The 18,905-nt window shown below is 42.6% G+C and overlaps 1 protein-coding gene across 4 annotated transcripts in view; it reads left to right on the forward strand.

The window, feature by feature from the left end:
* Nucleotides 1–18,905, forward strand: part of rhbdf1a (rhomboid 5 homolog 1a (Drosophila)) — a 346,823-nt gene that overhangs the window by 70,355 nt on the left and 257,563 nt on the right. For 3 of the 4 annotated variants that reach the window (XM_070901161.1, XM_070901163.1, XM_070901162.1), the window contains exon 2: nucleotides 9,853–9,932. The gene's annotated coding sequence lies outside the window, so the exon portion shown is untranslated. Of the gene's footprint in view, nucleotides 1–794; nucleotides 816–9,852; nucleotides 9,933–18,905 lie in introns of those variants that run through there. The other variant, XM_070901164.1, reaches the window with a different exon arrangement.

Below are 18,905 nucleotides of genomic sequence, written 5' to 3' on the forward strand. Positions count from 1 at the left end.
AATTACCTTAAATCTGTGTCCTGTGGTTAGTAACCCTTCTGCCACTGGAAATAGTTTCACCTTATTTACTCTCTCAAAACCCCTCATAATTTTGAATGCCTCTATTAGATCCCTGGTGCAATTCTAGTAAATTTGCTCTGCAACCTCTCCAAGGCCTTGACATCCTTCCTAAAATGTGGTGCCCAGAATTGAACACAATACTCCAGCTGAGGGTCAAACAGTGATTTATAAAGGTTTAGTATAACTTCCTTGCTTTTGTACTCTAAGACTATTTTTAAAGTCTTAGATCCTGTATACTTTTTTAACAGCTTTATCAATTTGTCCTTCCAACTTCAAAGATTTCTGTACATAAACCCTCCAGGTCTCTCTGTTCCTGCACCCCCCCTTTTAGAATTGTACCATTGTAGAGTCAGTGACTTATCTTGAGTTGAAAGCATTAACATTCAAATATTCAGTGTACCATGAAGCTGGTCAAACGTCCACTCAGAAATCAAACGACCATTTATGAAAAATAAACGGGATATTTCAGGAACATTAATAGAAATCTTTCTTGTGTTTAGGAATCAAAGGAATGTGAGGTAATTTTTTCTGCTGGATGTTTGACATTCTGTTGTATGCATGGGAGTCACAGTCTTCAAAGTCAACTGTCAAAAGAGGATTTGGGGGATTATGACTGAAGGTGCAGATTAAGCAGGTTTGCTGCCGATTAACCTTCTGAAAAGCACTTTAGAACAGAATTTGGACAGGCAGCACTAATGTTGGTGCAGCCTAACAATTGAATCCTTTCAAGCAACTGGATGGCAACTATACTTTCGGTGAGTCATAATCTATCAAATTCTCTTTCTTTACCATTAAATGGATTGGTCTTCTCCATAGACATTGTGATCCAGGCAACAGGCAGTGCAACTCTATTAAATAAGAGAAAGTACGTGGCTTTTTAGGATTTAAGGACTTTTTAAAAATGCTTTTGTCGCCAGCTATAATTTCAGTGACACAAAAATAACTTTTACTCAAAGTAGATAATTACGACACTGGGAGAATTTGATCCAGTATAAATGGACCCACTTTACTGCACTGGGTGTAACTTATCTAGTATAATTGGGCCTGTTTTACCACATTGGCATAACTCATCCTGTATAAATGGGACTACTGCATTAGGAGTAACCATCTAGTATTAATGAGAGCACTTGCTACACAGGGAGTAATCCATCCAGTATAATTGAGACTGATGATAAAACTTGGCTAGCAAAAGGAAAGTGTTGTGTATCTCCTTTTTGTTTTTTGCTCTTTTTTTGTGTAACAAATATCTCTTTTTGAATTAAAAAAAAACCTTGGATATGGGGAGCAATTAGCTGAGCAGACCATCACCAAACTGGTCCTAAAGTGAGTATTGTGAGCTGAATTTTATTTTGGAGATGTGGCATTTTAAAGAGGTTATGCCCCAGGATTTTGTGTGTGTAAAAATGCCACAGCTGTTAAAGCCACAGCATTTTGAACCATTTCAATAGCTAACTTCATTGGAAAGCAATCGCACTGTTACTGCTGCTTTTTGGAACAATTCAAAAAAGAACTGGGTAAAAGTTATGATGGTTTCAAATGTATGCTGCCAGCTTCTCCTGCCTGAAAATCCTGACAACAGAAAATGTTAAATCTCTGAAGAAAACTGATCTGAAGATGAGCAGGAAATGTGGGTGCTGCTCGTCCTCGGATTTAACGGAGACCCCGACATTCTCTTTTACAGACAACAGAGAATACGTTTACCTATGTGTGTGGGCACATACAAATAATACAAAAATGAGGGGAATCACAATCCTCTCCCATGCTTCCGACATTTATCCAGTTTGAATGTTGGATGACTAAATTTTGAAATTTGTGACCTCTCTCCCATTGTAAAAGTTTGTTTAAAACTGCATCCATGCCCTTAACCAAAAGTCAAAGTGAGGTACTTAATGGTAATGCAATCAGTGTGGTGAAGGCCCCTGTTGGGGAGGGAGTTCCAGGATTTTGATCCAGTGACGATGAAGGAATAGACAATATATTTGCAAGTCAAGGTGGTGTGTGGCTCGAAAGGGAACTTGTTCACGGGCCTGGGTGTTGGCCTAGATCCCTGATGAAAATCAGAAACTACTTCTAACTGCTCTTCTCCCTTGTAAAGGAAGTTGATAGATTTGTACAGAAATCACTGCAGGCCAGGGTTGCTGAGGTACTTTGAGTGGCTATCCACTGTTGTCAGATATGTTTGAAGAATAGATTCTTTCATTCCCATTTCACAAGTTCATATTGAAACAGTTTCTAAACCATTCCTGCCACTTTCTGGTATATTTCTCAGTGAATATCACCATCAATTTTCATGTAAAAGCTATTTAGGAGACTATACTTTGTTTTGATGCCAGTTTTAGTTGAGTGGCGCAGGAGGAGTTGTTAAAGAGAACTTGGAAGTGATGTTACAATAATCAACTAATTTTGTTTTGCTTTTGCCAGCTCTTTTTGCTGTTTGCTACGACATAGTTTTGGATGCTGTGCAATTTGCATGGGCCGATAAATTGCCTATTATGATGTCCTGGAAAATTGTGGTCATTTGTGAACAAAAAAATGTTGTTTGCTGCAAAACTGTGAATAATTACATTCCCAGTGGGAATTCCCAAGGGTCGCTGAACAAAAGCCCTCTGTCTATGGTTCATTCCTGGGTCTGTGGAGATGCCTACGGCCAGGACCCATAACTGTGGAGGATCTTGTAGATGGAGGAGAATAAATTTTGGGATGGGGTGAAGGGGAGGGAGTAAAGAAAGACTGAAACATTTCAAATTTTACATTTGTATGTCTAATATGAATTGTTATGGAAGTGTAGTCTGAAATGGTTGTGTTTGCTTAATGTGTTAATGGATGATATGCTGCAAAACTGACCTGTACAGACCACCAAAGGTCTCTGGATCGGTCACCTGGTCTATGCTGAGCTAACTGATCAAGCTATGTTGGCCTCAGTGCCCTGGACGATGCAGTGGAAGATCTGTTAAGGTTTCCCTTTCCAATGATACCTGCTTTGTGGACTTGGATGAGGACAGAATCGGACTTTGCTGCAATTCTCCCACAGTCAAACAATCTATTGATGTTCACTGATCAGACTCTCAAATGGAGAATGGTCGATCAGCCAAAGTTGCCAATTGAATCTTGAGAGCACCTTCGCGGGGAGGGGGAGGGGGGGAATTCAAAGTATTTGAAATTCTTTCTCGATTTTTCAACCACTTTGTGTTGACCTGCACAATGGGCCTTGGCCTTCAGCTAGGTTCACTCGATGGAGAAATTACAGTTCGAGAATGTGGAACACCCCTTGGCTCCTTTTGAAAAAACAGGTGGATTGTTGTATTATTACAATAAATTAGGTACTTTCTTAATTTATTCTTCTACAGGTATATCTCAGACTTGTGCCTCTCAGTATTGTGGATAGATTTGGCACAAATCTTACGTCAACATTGTTTCCAGTGCTGGAGAAAATGCATACTGTGATTTTTAAGCTCCTTGGGCCCATGATTCTGTTAGTCATTATTGTTTAATTTGGTGGCCATTTTTAACTTGTGCTTAACTCTCTGACTTTGGCCTCATGTACGTCTCCCCTTCTTTCACTCTACCTTTGGCAGCTGTGTTTTTAGTCGCCTCGGTCCCAAGCTCTGGAAATTCCTCCCTAAACCTCCCCACTTCCTTTTAAGGCCCTTCTTAAAAGCCACCTGTTTGACTAAGCTTTTGTTCACCTCTCCTAATATCTCCTTTGGCTTAGGGTCTGTGTTTTGATTATGCCGCTGTGACACACCTTCGGATGTTTTTCTGCATTGAAGGCACTGTATAAATGCAAATTGTTATAAATTGGAAAAGTCTTCTGACAGATTTTCATCTTGGTACATCTATTGTGTGTCGTGCAGCTTTAATCAGAGGTTAATGAGACAGTAATATTATGTTCACTATTCAGGCAAATGAGTGATTTTGTGCCATATACAAAGTTGGAATGGGCATGTGATTATTTGATAGCAACACCATTTTTTTCAATACTAGCATTGCCAAAGATGATATTTGCAGCATCACAGACGTTTGATGTTGCTGTTCATCTCTCAATGGGAATGTGCGAACTAATGTTAAGAGTTGTAAATGAAATAAGGCCCTGCTCCTTACTGTTTCAGCTTTTTCTGGGTTTGCGTTGGGTTTGTCTTCAGTCAGGGAACAGGTATGTCTCTTTGAGAAACACTTGGAGCGGATGATGATGCAGGGTTATGGGGAGAGAGCAGGGCAGTAGATTAGTTTTGGAGGTGGTTAGATTAGAGGCAGTACAGACACAATGGGCTGAATGGCCTCGCTCTGTGCTGTAAATGTCTGTGGTTCTCTGTGTTGGCTAGGCTTTGGCAGCACATTCTGCTGACAGCCAGGTCGCTGACAACAAAGACTAGTGCTGATATTTGTCTGGTATTTTCCTGTGAGAACGTTTGGAATTCCTTCATGGGTCAAGTGGGTCATTGCAGAATATGCTGTGGTATGGAGCCAGACCAACCAACAAGGGGATAGGTTAAATGCATAATCTGCGCGTGTCCAACTAATCCTGTGTCTGGGGGGATGGTGGGCTTCCACAATTTCCATTAGCATCCCAGGGCTCGGAAAAGGAAAAGTCAACTCGGCTTCCCACTAATGGTGTGAGCCAACAGCCCTTACTAGAAAATCCCCTTGTGTAGATGTCGGGTGAGGACAGGATCAGGTATAGCTGTGACGGCCTCTACAGTTGAATATTATTTATTGTTGCGGTTCACACATGAAGAATGAAAGTGCCTATTGGTGCCCGAGCAACTGTACCCCAGCAAAAAATCACTGAGATTGAGACTGGCAAGAAAAAAATAAACATTCAATTTTATTTTGTGTATTCTATCCTAAGGACATCTTGAGTTCCTTGATTCCAACATATAATTTAGTTTTACTTTTCATGGAAAATTGTCAAATATTCATGCTTTAAAAGCATTATTTAATAGAGGAAAAGAAAATCTAAAACAAATCGAAGTCCAGTGTATACATTTGGTCTGCAGGATGGGAAGTGCTGTTATTTTATTGCCTTGTCTACCAGTCAAGAGCCATTAAAACAACAGCCAAAGATATCTAAAGATTTGTGTTAAGTGAATTTTAATGGGGTAGTTTGGTTCAGGCTGCTCCAGAAACTGTTTATTATAAACACAGAGAGATCCTTTACGGAACATTGGGCTGGATTCTGCCAACCAAGATTTCCTTGCTCAGCTCCACCAGGGGCAACAACAACAACAACTTGTATTTATATAGCGCTTTTAACATAGTAAAACGTCCCAAGGTGCCTCACAGGAGCGTAACCAAACAAAATTTGACCAAAGAGGTAGGTTTTAAGGAGCGCCTTAAAGGAGAAGAGAGAGGTAGAGAAGGGGAGAGAATTAGGATGGGAATTCTAGAGCTTAGGGCCTTGGCAGCTGAAGGCACGGCTGCCAGCAGTGGAGTGAATAAAATTGGGGATGCTAGAATTGGAGAAGCGCAGAGATCTTGGAGGATTGTAGCACTGGTGGAGGTTACAGAGATGGAGGGATTGAAATCAAGAATGAAAATGTTAAAATCGAGGCATTGCCAGACCGGGAACCAATGTAGATCAGCAAGCACAGGGGTGATGGGTGAATGGGACTTGGTGCGAGTTAGGATACAGGCAGCAGAGCTTTGGATGAACACAAGTTTATGGAGGATGGTATGCCGGCCAGGAGAGCTTTGAAATGGTCTAGTCTGGAGCTAACAGGCATAGGTGAAGGTTTCAGCAACAGCTGAGCTGAGGCAGGAGCACAACTTCCCATTAAACCATGCAAATAATGACAGTAGGTTAGGACCTGGGTCCCTGTTAGATTTCCTTTCCCGCCACCCCACGTACTGCCACTATCTAGGCCTCCTGTATGGAAGGTAGAGTCGGCCTCGAGACTCTCTCTTGACCCAGGGATTCAGTCTAGCACATGCCCGTTGGAGCTCTCAGTCCCAGCTGAGGCCTAGTAGGGGCCTTGATCCTATCTTCGGGTCACTCCTGTCCGTTCAAGGTTCCGTTTTGGCCTTTCTGGTACTGCAGTCAATCAATCACCATAGCAATCCCTTGAAATCAAGGAAGACTTGCTTCCACTCTAAAAATGAGTTCTCAGGTGACTGTACAGTCCAATACAAGAATTACAGTCTCTATCACAGGTGGGACAGACAGTGGTTGAAGAAAAGGGTGGGTGGGGAGTCTGGTTTGTCGCACGTTCCTTCCGTTGCCTGCGCTTGTTTTCTGCATGCTCTCGGCGACCAGACTCGAGGTCCTCAGTGCCCTCCTGGATGCTCTTCCTCCACTTAGGGTGGTCTTAGGCCAGGGATTCCCAGGTGCCGGTGGGGATGTTGCACTTTATCAAGTGCTCAGAGACGTTGACACCTCAAATCGCTGGAAAGGTACTGCAGGGGTGTCCCTGTTGCGGCAGTATTGGGATTCTCCTCTTTGCACTGATGGGTTCCTCTTAGTGGCATGACAAATGGCCCTCCGACCCAGGGACTCCCACACTGCCAGAACTCCACCCTGCAGAGGAGATTCCACAAACAAAAAGCAAAAATCTGCAGATGCTGGAAATATGAACCAAAATCCAAAAGTAACGGAAGCACTCAGCACGCCGGTCAGCATGTACAGACAAAGGATGAGTTAACAGTTTCGACGAAGAGTGCGCTCCTGAAACGTTAGCTCATCTTTCCTCTCCGCAGATGCTGAATGTGAATGTCTCCATTATCTAAAACTGAACTTTGTTACACCCGTGTGTTTGCTGTGTACACAAGGGAACATTTTGGAGCTCTCAATGATTGTCACCAGACTTGAACCAGCACTCGTCTAGAGCTCATTGGACGAAGTGGAGTGCTGTTCACTTTTACAAAGCCATGTTTTGTGACAATCCGACTGAAATAGCATGTTAAACCCTTACTTTGTAATGCAGTTGGATGTCAGTGGGGAAATTCCTGTTCCTGAACACTTCATGCATACCATTCTAAAGCACAAATTCATGCAGTGCATTGTTTTTGTTCAAGATATGTTTATTTTTTTTAAAAAACCACCAGGAATATGTACCAATCTTGCATTCCTGTTTGTAACCATCTTCTGAAATGAAATTGGCAACACCTGTACTGTGTTAATAAAATGCTTCTCCCAGTGATAGTGTGGCACAGTGGGTTACTGATATCTGGCCTTGTATTAAGCCTAGACTGCAACAGTGACTACACTTCAGAAGTACTTCATTGACATTGAAGTGCTTTCGGACATCCTAAGATCTCTTTCTAGACACGATGGATGACTGTCCCCTCTCTGTATTGACTGTACAAGATACTAAATTAAAAAAAAGGTTGTGAAGGATAAATCTATTTCCACTTGCATGCACAGCACAAAAGCTGATATGGATTGACAGCCTCTTAGAGCCCACTGGAACCGGTGGTGGAAAATTGGATGAACAGTGGGCAGGAACGGTCATAAGAAGTGCTCACTCCCACCCAAAATCAGGCTGGTGCGATGGAAAATCTAAGACATTGAGTGGAATGTGTGATATATTTACGACCTCACAAACACACACACTACAAGATGGCTTGTCACATGATCCTTTATTGTATTTACATGAGTAGTATTACCACAGTAGTCCACCAGGGGGAGCTCTATATTACAGAATGTAATAGATCGAACTGGGCTAATAGCTTTAATGTATGGAGCATCTAGAACTAGGGATCACTCTTAGAGACGGATTCTTTAGTGTGTAAACCTGAAGGAAATTTGTTTACAAACATTGAATGCTTAAAGCGGCACATGTTTTTGCTTTTATACACGATGAAATTCTAGAGCAGTGTTATCCAATACATTAACCACTAGCCACATGTGAATAATTGTGAATCCAGATGCAACTAACTGCATTTTTGAGTGAATAATAAATAATAGGCATCATTGGGCATGTAACCTCGATATTGGTGATTGCATGGCATATGTCTTTTTGTGCATTTGTTGTTACAATGTTAAGACAAAAAACAGTCTACAGATGTTGTTTGATTGTTGTGTGCGCTATACTTCGCTGGTTACTGCTTATTGGTTACCTGTTAAAATAGTGTGTTAGCATGGAAACTCCAGCAACATTGTATAGAGAGGAGAGCTGTCATCCTGGTCGGCTCGACCACTGAGAATAACCACTTCAGGCTGGCAGAAGAAAGCAGGCCCAACCAATAACTAGTAGTTCTAACAAGGCACATCATGGTAAAGGGCGAGCAACATCCACCCGCAGCCTAGAGGGAGAGCAGGGGTGACTGGCATGTCTTGTTGTGTGAGTGAACATTCTCGACAATCTCTCTGAAGTCAAATTACTGCTCGCCACTGCTGGACCAAAACCTAGCAGCGGCACAAAGATGCGCTGCGTCTGATAGACTTCATGGCAGCATTCCATACTTTGGTGAAAGAGACAGACTGCAATGTTTCACATGGAAAGGGGCTATATGTTTAAATATACATGTGGATTACATTTACCTGTAATGTATGGGAGGCTTTTTCTACTCAAATGAGTACATATGGCTAAAGCAGTGTAGCTACGCCTGTGGCTAGTTACCATTTACTATTGGACAACAATGTTGTGGGTGATAGTGACAGATTTAGTATGTTTGTATGCAATTAATTGTAAATATTTTATTCTAAACAGTTCAATTTGAAGTTTTTTTGTTTTCTGTTCACTGTTTAAAAATAACAACCAGAAATGGCACAGTGGGCTGTGAACCGGTGTTCCAATTATATAATGTCGTCATCATCATCATCATAGGCAGTCCCTCAGAATCGAGAAAGACTTGCTTCCACTCTCAAAAAAAATTGAATTTTTAGGTGACTGAACAGTCCAATACGAGAACCACAATCCCTGTCACAGGTGGGACAGACAGTTCATTGATGGAACGGGTGGGTGGGACTGATTTGCCGCTACCTGCGCTCAGTTTCTGCATGCTCTCGGCGATGAGACTCGAGGTACTCAGCGCCCTCCCGGATGCACTTCCTCCACTTAGTGCGGTCTTTGGCCAGGGACTCCCAGGTGTTGGTGAGGGGATGTTGCACTTTATCAGGGAGGCTTTGAGGGTGTCTTTAAAACGTTTCCTCTGCCCACCTTTGGCTCGTTTGCCATGAAGGAGTTCCAAATAGAGCGCTTGCTTTGGGAGTCTTGTGTCAGGCATGCGAACAATGTGGCCTGCCCAGCGGAACTGATCGAGTGTGGTCAGTACTTCAATGCTGGGGATGTTGGCCTGATCGAGGACGCTAACGTTGGTGCGTCTGTCCTCCCAGGGGATTTGCAGGATCTTGTGGAGACATCGTTGGTGGTATTTCTCCAGCGATTTGAGATGTCTACTGTACATGGTCCACGTCTCTGAGCCATACAGGAGGGCCATCCATCCCAGTTTCAGCTGTTTGGAAAGTTAGATTGCCTGGTTTACATTTTAAAAATAAATAAGTGAGTTCATTGTTTTGGGAAAAAAACAATTGGATGTGATAAACGACTGAGAATCTCCTTCCCAAGTTTGTTGTTGATGAAATCCTGCAAAGAGCAGATCTGTTTTGGAGCTGCAGTCAAATAGATGACATGAAGCAAGTAATGAAAGTGCAGAAGAACTTAAATGAAGTTCATGCAAAAGTTCAGTCTAGTCAGCCCTGCAAAGATATAGTAGAATTTGATCACGGTTTGCAGACTTTTTTCAAAATAAATAATTGTTGTGGCCATTTTGTATATAATCATAGGGCCTCATTAACTTGTGCCCTCATTTTGAAGATAATTAAGTTTTACTCTTTTCCCTCTTATGTTACAGAAGTGAAATGTATCTGTGATGTGGAAAACGTGTTGGACTACTACACTGAAAGAAAGCCAATCCCTTTGAGAAACAAGAAGGTATGAATAGGTCTTGATGGTAAAACTGCTGATTGATAATAGTTGGAAAGCGAATAAAAGCATGTGAATTTCTCCATGTTGCAGGAGCTCAGAGGGCCTAGAACTCTATTAACTTTGTTTGTGGTAATAAAATAACACACTGGGGGGTGATTTAATGAATAGGCATACACAATACAAAGCTTTGCACAGCAGGAACTTGATGGGCACTTCTAGCAGGGGACAAAAGATAAAGTAAGAACTTGCATTTATATTGTGCCTTCCATGACCTCAGGACTTCCCAGAACACTTTACAGCCACTGTTGTAATGTCAGAAACACAACAGCCAATTTGTCCCACAAGCATGAATGCGATAATGGCCAGATGATTAGTGAATTTGATTGAGAGATAACCGCTGGCCAGAACACCGGGGAGAACTCCCCTGCTCTTCTTTAAATAGTGCCATAGGATCTTTTACATCCACTTGAGGGGATAGGCGGGGCCTCGATTTAATGCCTCATCCGAAAGATGGTAACCTCAGATGTTGCAGCATCCCTCAGTTGGCGAAGGTATGGCGAATGAGGGTACGGGGCCCAGAAGAGCAGAGGGCCCAGGGGCAGCACGGATCAGCCCACACTGCGATATGTGTGCGCACTTGGTCCGCGCAGCAGAGCAGGTCTCCAGTCATCCTGGTTCAACCCTTGCCACTGTATAAAGGCCTAGCTGTCGAGCCCGTGTGGTGGCTGCTGTGCAACGGTCACCACATGTTTTTAAAAAAAAAATCCACGCCCAGTCATCTTCCACCCTCTCAATTGGAGTTCAGGACTGGAACATCGCGTCCTTCATTGAAACATCTGTGAACTCTTGTGGAAGCAAGTCATCCTCGTTCGAGGAACCGTCTATGGTGATGACTAAAGTGTTGGCCTAGAATATGGACTCAAGTCTCTTGAACCCACGACCTTCTGACCGAGTCAAGAGTGCTATTGCTAAGTCAAGGCCGACACTTGTGCTAGGAGTACAAAGTCATAAAATTAAACCTCATAGCTCACTATCTGTTACTCAATGCCTTACAAATAGTTAAGGTGAACCTCCGAGATTGGAATAAAAGCCCCATAACATCCACGGAAACTTGGACTCTGGGATGAAAGGCTTTACTTGTTGGAAGCTAGGAAAAATAAAGGAGTTACACTCTCATTTTATAGTGATTGTATTAAAAGTTCCTGTTGCATTTCAGAATTTCTGTCCATGCTGCTACAGGGGACCTCTGTACAATATATGTCAAAAATGCTTCTCTGGAGCTAAACATAGCTCTCGGAGTTAAACTCACGGAAAGCAAGACTGAGAGATGCAGATTAAGATGCAAGCAGTGAGTTTGAGTGTCTGATGCAACATGCTGCAGACAATGAAAGATAGCTTAGCATTGCATTCACGGTCATTGTTGCTGTGATAACTATTCATTTCAACTCAGCAGGGGTCGTTGTCAATAGGCTGCTGGATTCTGCTCTTGGATTGGGGTAGGTAGTCCATTTGACTGAAAGCTGACACTGGAGTCAGTTGGATTATTAAGAAAGCAGTAGACAGCAGGGAGAGGAGGTTCTTGGTTGAAGGCCAAAATGCAAGGGTTCAATTTCTTATAACTAACAAAGTAAAATGGTTCTGAAAATATGAGCAAGATAGTCCACCAATATGGAATAACATGACGGGTTCACTCGAAGTGGGCTCCTCAATGCTGCCTTTGCAGTGTCAATAGATCCCAGAACGATCAATTGCCACTTAAGAAAACAGCAACTTTGAACTCTGCAGTTTTAAAAAAAATGGTTTTGATTCTTTTTGTGCTAAATAGCCCTCTCCCGATGGAGCAGCAAGGTGCCACTCTGATATTCCTGGTCCACAGACACTTGGGGAGGGCTGTAAATGGCACCAGCCCCATTATATTAAAGAAAAATAGTCCCTAAGTTTTCAGAGCCAAAAGGTATTGACCCACTGAACCTCTACAGAAACAAAATACTGCAGATGCTGAAAATCTGAAATAAAATCAGAAAATGCTAGAAATACTCAGCAGGTCAGGCAGCATCTGTGGAGAGAGAAACAGAGTTCACGTTTCAGGTTGATGACCTGAAAGGTTGAAAGATCATCCACCTGAAATATTAGCTCTGTTTCTCGCTCCACTAATGCCACTGAACATCATCTCATGCAGCTGAGGCTCGAGGAATTTGATTGAGTCCAAAGTGATCTCCATAGAAACATAGAAAATAGGTGCAGGAGTAGGCCATTTGGCCCTTCGAGCCTGCACCACCATTCAGTAAGATCATGGCTGATCATTCACCTCAGTACCCCTTTCCTGTTTTCTCCCCATACCCCTTGATCCCTTTAGCTCCCTCTTGAATATATCCAATGAACTGGCATCAACAACTCTCTGCGGTAGAGAATTCCACAGGTTAACAAATCCTTGAGTGAAGAAGTTTCTCTTAATCTCAGTCCTAAATGGCTTACCACTTATCCTTAGACTGTGTCCTCAGTTTCTGGACTTTCCCAACATCGGGAACATTCTTCCTGCACCTAACCTGTCCAATCCCGTCAGAATTTTATATGTTTCTGTGAAATCCCCTCTCATCCTTCTGAACTCCAGTGAATACAGGCCCAGTCGATCCAGTCTGTCCTCATATGTCAGTCCTGTCATCCCGGGAATCAGTCTGGTGAACCTTCGCTGCACTCGCTCAATAACAAGAATGTCCTTCCTCAGATTAGGAGACCAAAACTGAGCACAATATTCCAGGTGGGCCTCACCAAGGCCCTGTACAACTGCAGGAAGATCTCCCTGCTCCTATACTCAAATCCCCTAGCTATGAAGGCCAATATGCCATTTGCCTTCTTCACCGCCTGCTGTACCTGCCTGCCAACTTTCAATGACAAATGTCTTGTTGCACCTCCCCTTTTCCTAATCTGCCGCCATTCAGATAATATTCTGCCTTTGTGTTTTTGCCACCAAAAACCTCACATTTATCTACATTATACTGCATCTGCTATGCATTTGCCCACTCGCCTAACCTGTCCAAGTCACCCTGCAGCCTCTTAACATCCTCCTCACAGCTCACACCGCCACCCATCTTAGTGTCATCTGCAAACTTGGAGATATTACACTCAATTCCTTCGTCTAAATCATTGATGTATATTGCAAATAGCTGAGGTCCCAGCTCTGAGCCCTGTGGCATCCCACTAGTCACTGCCTGCCATTCTGAAAAGGACCCGTTTATCCCAACTCTCTGCTTCCTGTCTGCCAACCAGTTCTCTATCCACGTCAGTACATTACCCCTAATACCATGTGCTTTAATTTTGCACACCAATCTCTTGTGTGGGACCTTGTCAAAAGCCATTTGAAAGTCCAAATACACCACATCCATTGGTTCTCCCTTGTCCACTCTATTAGTTACATCCTCAAAAAATTCTAGATTTGTCAAGCATGATTTCCCTTTCATAAATTCATGCTGACTTGGACCGATCCTGTCACTGCTTTCCAAATGCGCTGCTATTTCATCTTTAATAATTGATTCCAACATTTTTCCCTCTACTGATGTCAGGATAACCGGTCTATAATTCCCTGTTTTCTCTCTCTCCCTCCTTTTTTAAAAAGTGGTATTACATTAGCTAACCTCCAGTCCATAGGAACTGATCCAGAGTCGATACTGTTGGAAAATGATCACCGATGCATCCACTATTTCTAGGGCCACTTCCTTAAGTACTCTGGGATGCAGACTATCAGGCCCCTGGGATTTATCGGCCTTCAATCCCATCAATTTCCATAAAACAATTTCACCTAAAAAGAATTTCCTTCAGTTCCTCCTTCCCACTAGACCCTCGGTCCCCCCAGTATTTCCGGAAGGTTATTTGTGTCTTCCTTCGTGAAGACAGAACCAAAGTACTTGTTCAACTGGTCTGCCATTTCTTTGTTCCCCATTATAAATTCACCTGAATCTGACTGCAAGGGACCTATGTTTGTCTTCACTAACCTTTTTTATTCACATAACTGACTGCAAAAGCTTCGATAGATTTTATGTTCCCAGCAAGTTTCCTCTCATACTCTATCTTCCCCCTCCTAATTAAATCCTTTATTTTCCTCTGCTGAATTCTAAATTTCTCCCAGTCCTCAGGTTTGCTGCTTTTTCTGGCCAATTTATATGCATCTTCCTTGGATTTAATGCTGTCCTTAATTTCCCTTGTTAGCCATGGTTGAGCCACCTTCCTCGTTTTATTTTTACTCCAAACAGGGATGTACAGTTGTTGAAGTTCATCCATGTGCCATTGCCTATCCACGGTCAACCCTTTAAGTATCATTCGCTAGTCTATTCTAGCCGATTCACGTCTCATACCATTGAAGTTACCTTTCTTTAAGTTCAGGACCCTAGTCTCTGAATTAACTGTCACTCTCCATTTTAATAAAGAATTCTACCATATTATGGTCACTCTTCCCCAAGTGGCCTCGCACAACAAGATTGCTAATTAGTCCTTTCTCATTCCACATCACCCAGTCTAGGATGGCCAGCCCTCTAGTTGGTTCTTCGACATATTGGTCTAGGCTACCACTTTGGTTAGCCCAATCTATATGTCGATTAAAGTTGCCCATGATAACTGCTGTACCTTTATTGCACGCATCCCTAATTTCTTGTTTGATGCTGTTCCCAACCTCACTACTGCTGTTTGATGGTCTATACACCATTCCCACTGGCGTTTTCTGCCCTTTGGTATTCCGCAGCTCTACCTATACAGATTCCACATCATCCAAGCTAATGTCCTTCTTTACTATTGCGTTAATTTCCTCTTTAACCAGTGGCTCAACCATGGCTAACAAGGGAAATTAAGGGTAGTGTTAAAACCAAGGAAGAGGCATATAAATTGGCTAGAAAAAGCAACAAATCTGAGGACTGGAAGAAATTTAGAATTCAACAGAGGAGGACTAAGGGGAAAATAGAGTACGAGAGGAAGCTTGCAGGGAACATAAAAACTAACTGCAAAAGCTTCTATAAATATGTGAAGAGAAAAAGATTAGTAAAGACAAATGTAGGTCCCTTGCAGTCGGATTCAGGTGAATTTATAATGGGGAACAAAGAAATGTCAGACCAATTGAACCAATACTTCGGTTCTGTCTTCACAAAGGAAGATACAAATAATCTTCCGAATGTACTAGGGGACAGTGGATCTAGTGAGAATGAGGAACTGAAAGATATCCTTATGAGGCAGGAAATTGTGTTCGGGAAATTGATGGGATTAAAGGCCGATAAATCCCCGGGTCCTGATAGTCTGCATCCCAGAATACTTAAGGAAGTGGCCCGAGAAAGAGTGGATGCATTGGTGATCATTTTCCAACAATCTATCGACTCTGGATCAGTTCCTATGGACTGGAGGGTAGCTAATGTAACACCACTTTTTAAAAAGAGAGGGAGAGAGAAAGCGGGTAATTATAGACCAGTTAGCCTGACATCAGTAGTGGGGAAAATGTTGGAATCAATAATTAAGGATGAAATAGCAGCCCATTTGGAAAGCAGTGACAGGATCGGACTGATTGGATGGATTTATGAAAGGGAAATCATGCTTGACGAATCTTCTGGAATTTTTTGAGGATGTAACTAGTAGAGTGGACAAGGGAGAACCAGTGGATGTGGTGTATTTGGACTTTCAAAAGGCTTTTGACAAGGTCCCGCACAAGAGATTGGTGTACAAAATCTAAGCGCATGGTATTGGGGGTAATGTACTGACATGGATAGAGAACTGGTTGGCAGACAGGAAGCAGAGAGTCGGGATAAACGGGTCCTTTTCAGGATGGCAGGCTGTTACTAGTGGGGTGAAGCGGTGCTCAGTGCTGGGACCCCAGCTATTTACAATATACATTAACGATTTGGATGAAGGAATAGAGTGTAATATCTCCAGGTTTGCGGATGACACTAAACTGGGTGGCGGTGTGAGCTATGAGGAGGACTCTTAGAGGCTGCAGGGTGACTTGGACAGATTAGGTGAGTGGACAAATACATGGCAGATGCAGTATAATGTGGATAAATGTGAGGTGATCCATTTTGGGGGCAAAAGCACAAAGGCAGAATAGTATCTGAATGGTGGCAGACTAGAAACAGGGGAGGTGCAACGAGACCTGGGTGTCATGGTTCATCATGGGACTGGACAGGTAAGGTGCGGGAAGAATGTTCTCGATGTTGGGGAAGTCCAGAACCAGGGGACATAGTCTTAGGATAAGGGGTAGGCCATTTAGGACTGAGATGAGGAGAAACTTCTTCACTCAGAGAGTTGTTGACCTGTGGAATTCCCTGCCACAGAGAGTTGTTGATGCCAGTTCATTGGATATATTCAAGAGGGAGTTAGATATGGCCCTTACGGTTAAGGGGATCAAGGGGTATGGAAAGAAAGCAGGAAAGGGGTACTGAAGGAATGATCAGCCATGATCTTATTGAATGGCGGTGCGGGCTCGAAGGGCCGAATGGCCTACTCCTGCACCTATTTTCTATGTTTCTATCCCACCTCCTTTTCCTTTCTGTCTATCCTTCCTGAATGTTGAATACCCCTGGATGTTGCGTTCCCAGCCTTGGGCACCCTGGAGCCATGTCTCCGTGATGCCAATGGTCCATATTGAGATTTTTTTTCTAATTAAAATCTGAATTGTACCAAATTGGAGCCGTTGGAATCACTTTTCTTGATTTGTTTCTAATTCTTGGAAAAGGGAGGGAAAATGAAAAGCAAAACTAGATAAATGAAATCAGCTGCTTGTTGAGCTAATCTGTTTTGAACTCTTTTGTGGCTGGGCTTTCAGTCTTTAGGCTCCAAGCTGTGGAATTCTATTTTAAACCTCTATCTTTTCATCTCCTTCTTTTAAGACTTTTCTTCTAACCCACCTCTTTCACCGAGCTTTTAATCCCTCCTAATCTCGTCGCATTTAGCTCGATGTCTATTTTTGTCTGTTTGTGCCTCTGTGAAGCACTTTAGGACGTTTTTCTACATTAAAGGCACTATACAAGTGCAAGTTGTTATTGTACCTGATGCTTTGTGTTGTGGTGGCATATCCCATTACCCTTAACTGAGCAATGCTCTTAAAATCTGAAGCAAAATGATTTTGATTAAATATCAGTTGTAATTTACGTATACGTGTGTCTGTGCGCGAGACGCGTTTGTGCATGTGTAAACAACAGAAATACTTTGGATTGTTTTAAGGGTTGAAGAACACCGCCATTTTTTTGGTATCATGGCAACCAATTAAAATATGCACTTCTAGTATCATTGAAAAACAAAATGATTAGAACCACAAGTTATAGAGTATTCTATGGCATGAGCCATGCCTGTACTTTCTTCGGGTTTTGGGTGGATTTAAGTAGACAAAGGGATGTGATGTTCTGAGGCTCACAGGGTTTTCAGGCACAATAATAAACACATGGAGGGAGGAAATTAACGTTTATGGTGTCTCTGTGTACACGGATGGGTCTAAGGTGGCAGGAAGTTTAGGGTGTCATTACCTCAAAACGCAGTAATAGGTACCTGGAGATGGTAAATTAAAGCTTTTAACATCTCCATATCCCAAATTGATGCATGTAATCAGAGCTTTTGGCATTTCTATATATAGTAATGGAAATACAGCAGTTTGAGTAAAGTTACAGTTTGTGCAATGCTCTTCCCACCTCCTCTCTTGCAGCCAATATCCTAGCATTTGGTGAGTAAATATATACTTTGCATCTTAAATGAAACAGACCCATGGTAAACATAATGGTCATTGTCTTAAAGCTCAATCAGATCACTCCTAAGTATACATTTCTGTAACATGTAATGTCTCAACTCTTTTCGCCTATCCAGCTCAATATATTACCACTAAGATGTTTTATAGTGAGAATTAGTCTAGTGGCCCTCCTCTGCACTCTTTCCAGAGCCTCAATATCACCCACCATGTGAGGAGACCAAAACTGGACACAGTATTTTAAGAGACCTGACCAAGGTCTTGTATAAGACAACATAGTATGCCTCGCCTTTATAATCAATTGTCCTGTGAATGCACATCAACACCCTATTTGCTCTAGCTATCTTTTCATGGCATTGCTTGTGTAACTTTAGAGATGTTTGCACTGGAATGCCCAGAACTCTTTCTTTCACCACTTCTTTAATGCTTTTCGCTGAAGGGTGTATACGCTTTCAGCCTTCGCCTTGCCCGCGTTCATAATGCTCATCATAGACAGTCCCTTGGAATCGAGGAAGACTTGCTTCCACTCCTGAAGTGAGTTCTTTGGTGGCTGAACAGTCCAATAGGAGAGCCACAGACTCTGTCACAGGTGGGACAGATAGTCATTGAGGGAAGGGGTGGGTGGGATTGGTTTGCCGCACGCTCTTTCTGCTGTCTGCGCTTGATTTCTGCATGCTCTCAGCATTGAGACTCGAGGTGCTCAGCACCCTCTCGGATGCACTTCCTCCACTTAGGGTGGTCTTGGGCCAGGGACTCCCAGGTGTTGGTGGGGATGTTGCATTACACTACACGTTTCCAAATTAGGCATAATTTGCCAGTCATGAGCCCAATCTTTTAACACATCAAGATCTGCCTGAAGCCATCGAGCACAGTCTACAGTCCTAACACTCGCACAGATCTTAGTATCATCTGCAAATTTGCAGATCGTGCCCAAACACCTACATCTAAATCATTAATAAAGATCCAAATCTAACCATAACTACTTTTTGCCTACATGCTTCGAGCCCGTTCTCAATCCAGCTCAATATATTACCACCAATACCAGAGGATTTAATCTTCTAGAGAAGCCTCTTGTGCGGTACCTTATCAAAAACCTTTTTGGATATCCCAGTAGGCAATATCTACTGGGCTTCCCTCATCCACCATCTTGATGACTTCTTCAAAAAATACAATCAGACATGACCTTTTTATGAAGCCATGTTGGGTGTCCCTAATATATCCCTCTCTGTCCAAGCAATCATATGAAGATTCCCTCAAGCATCTTTCCTATTACT

The sequence above is a fragment of the Pristiophorus japonicus genome, chromosome 15, assembly GCF_044704955.1.
Source record: "Pristiophorus japonicus isolate sPriJap1 chromosome 15, sPriJap1.hap1, whole genome shotgun sequence".
In the NCBI taxonomy this organism is placed as follows: domain Eukaryota; kingdom Metazoa; phylum Chordata; class Chondrichthyes; family Pristiophoridae; genus Pristiophorus; species Pristiophorus japonicus.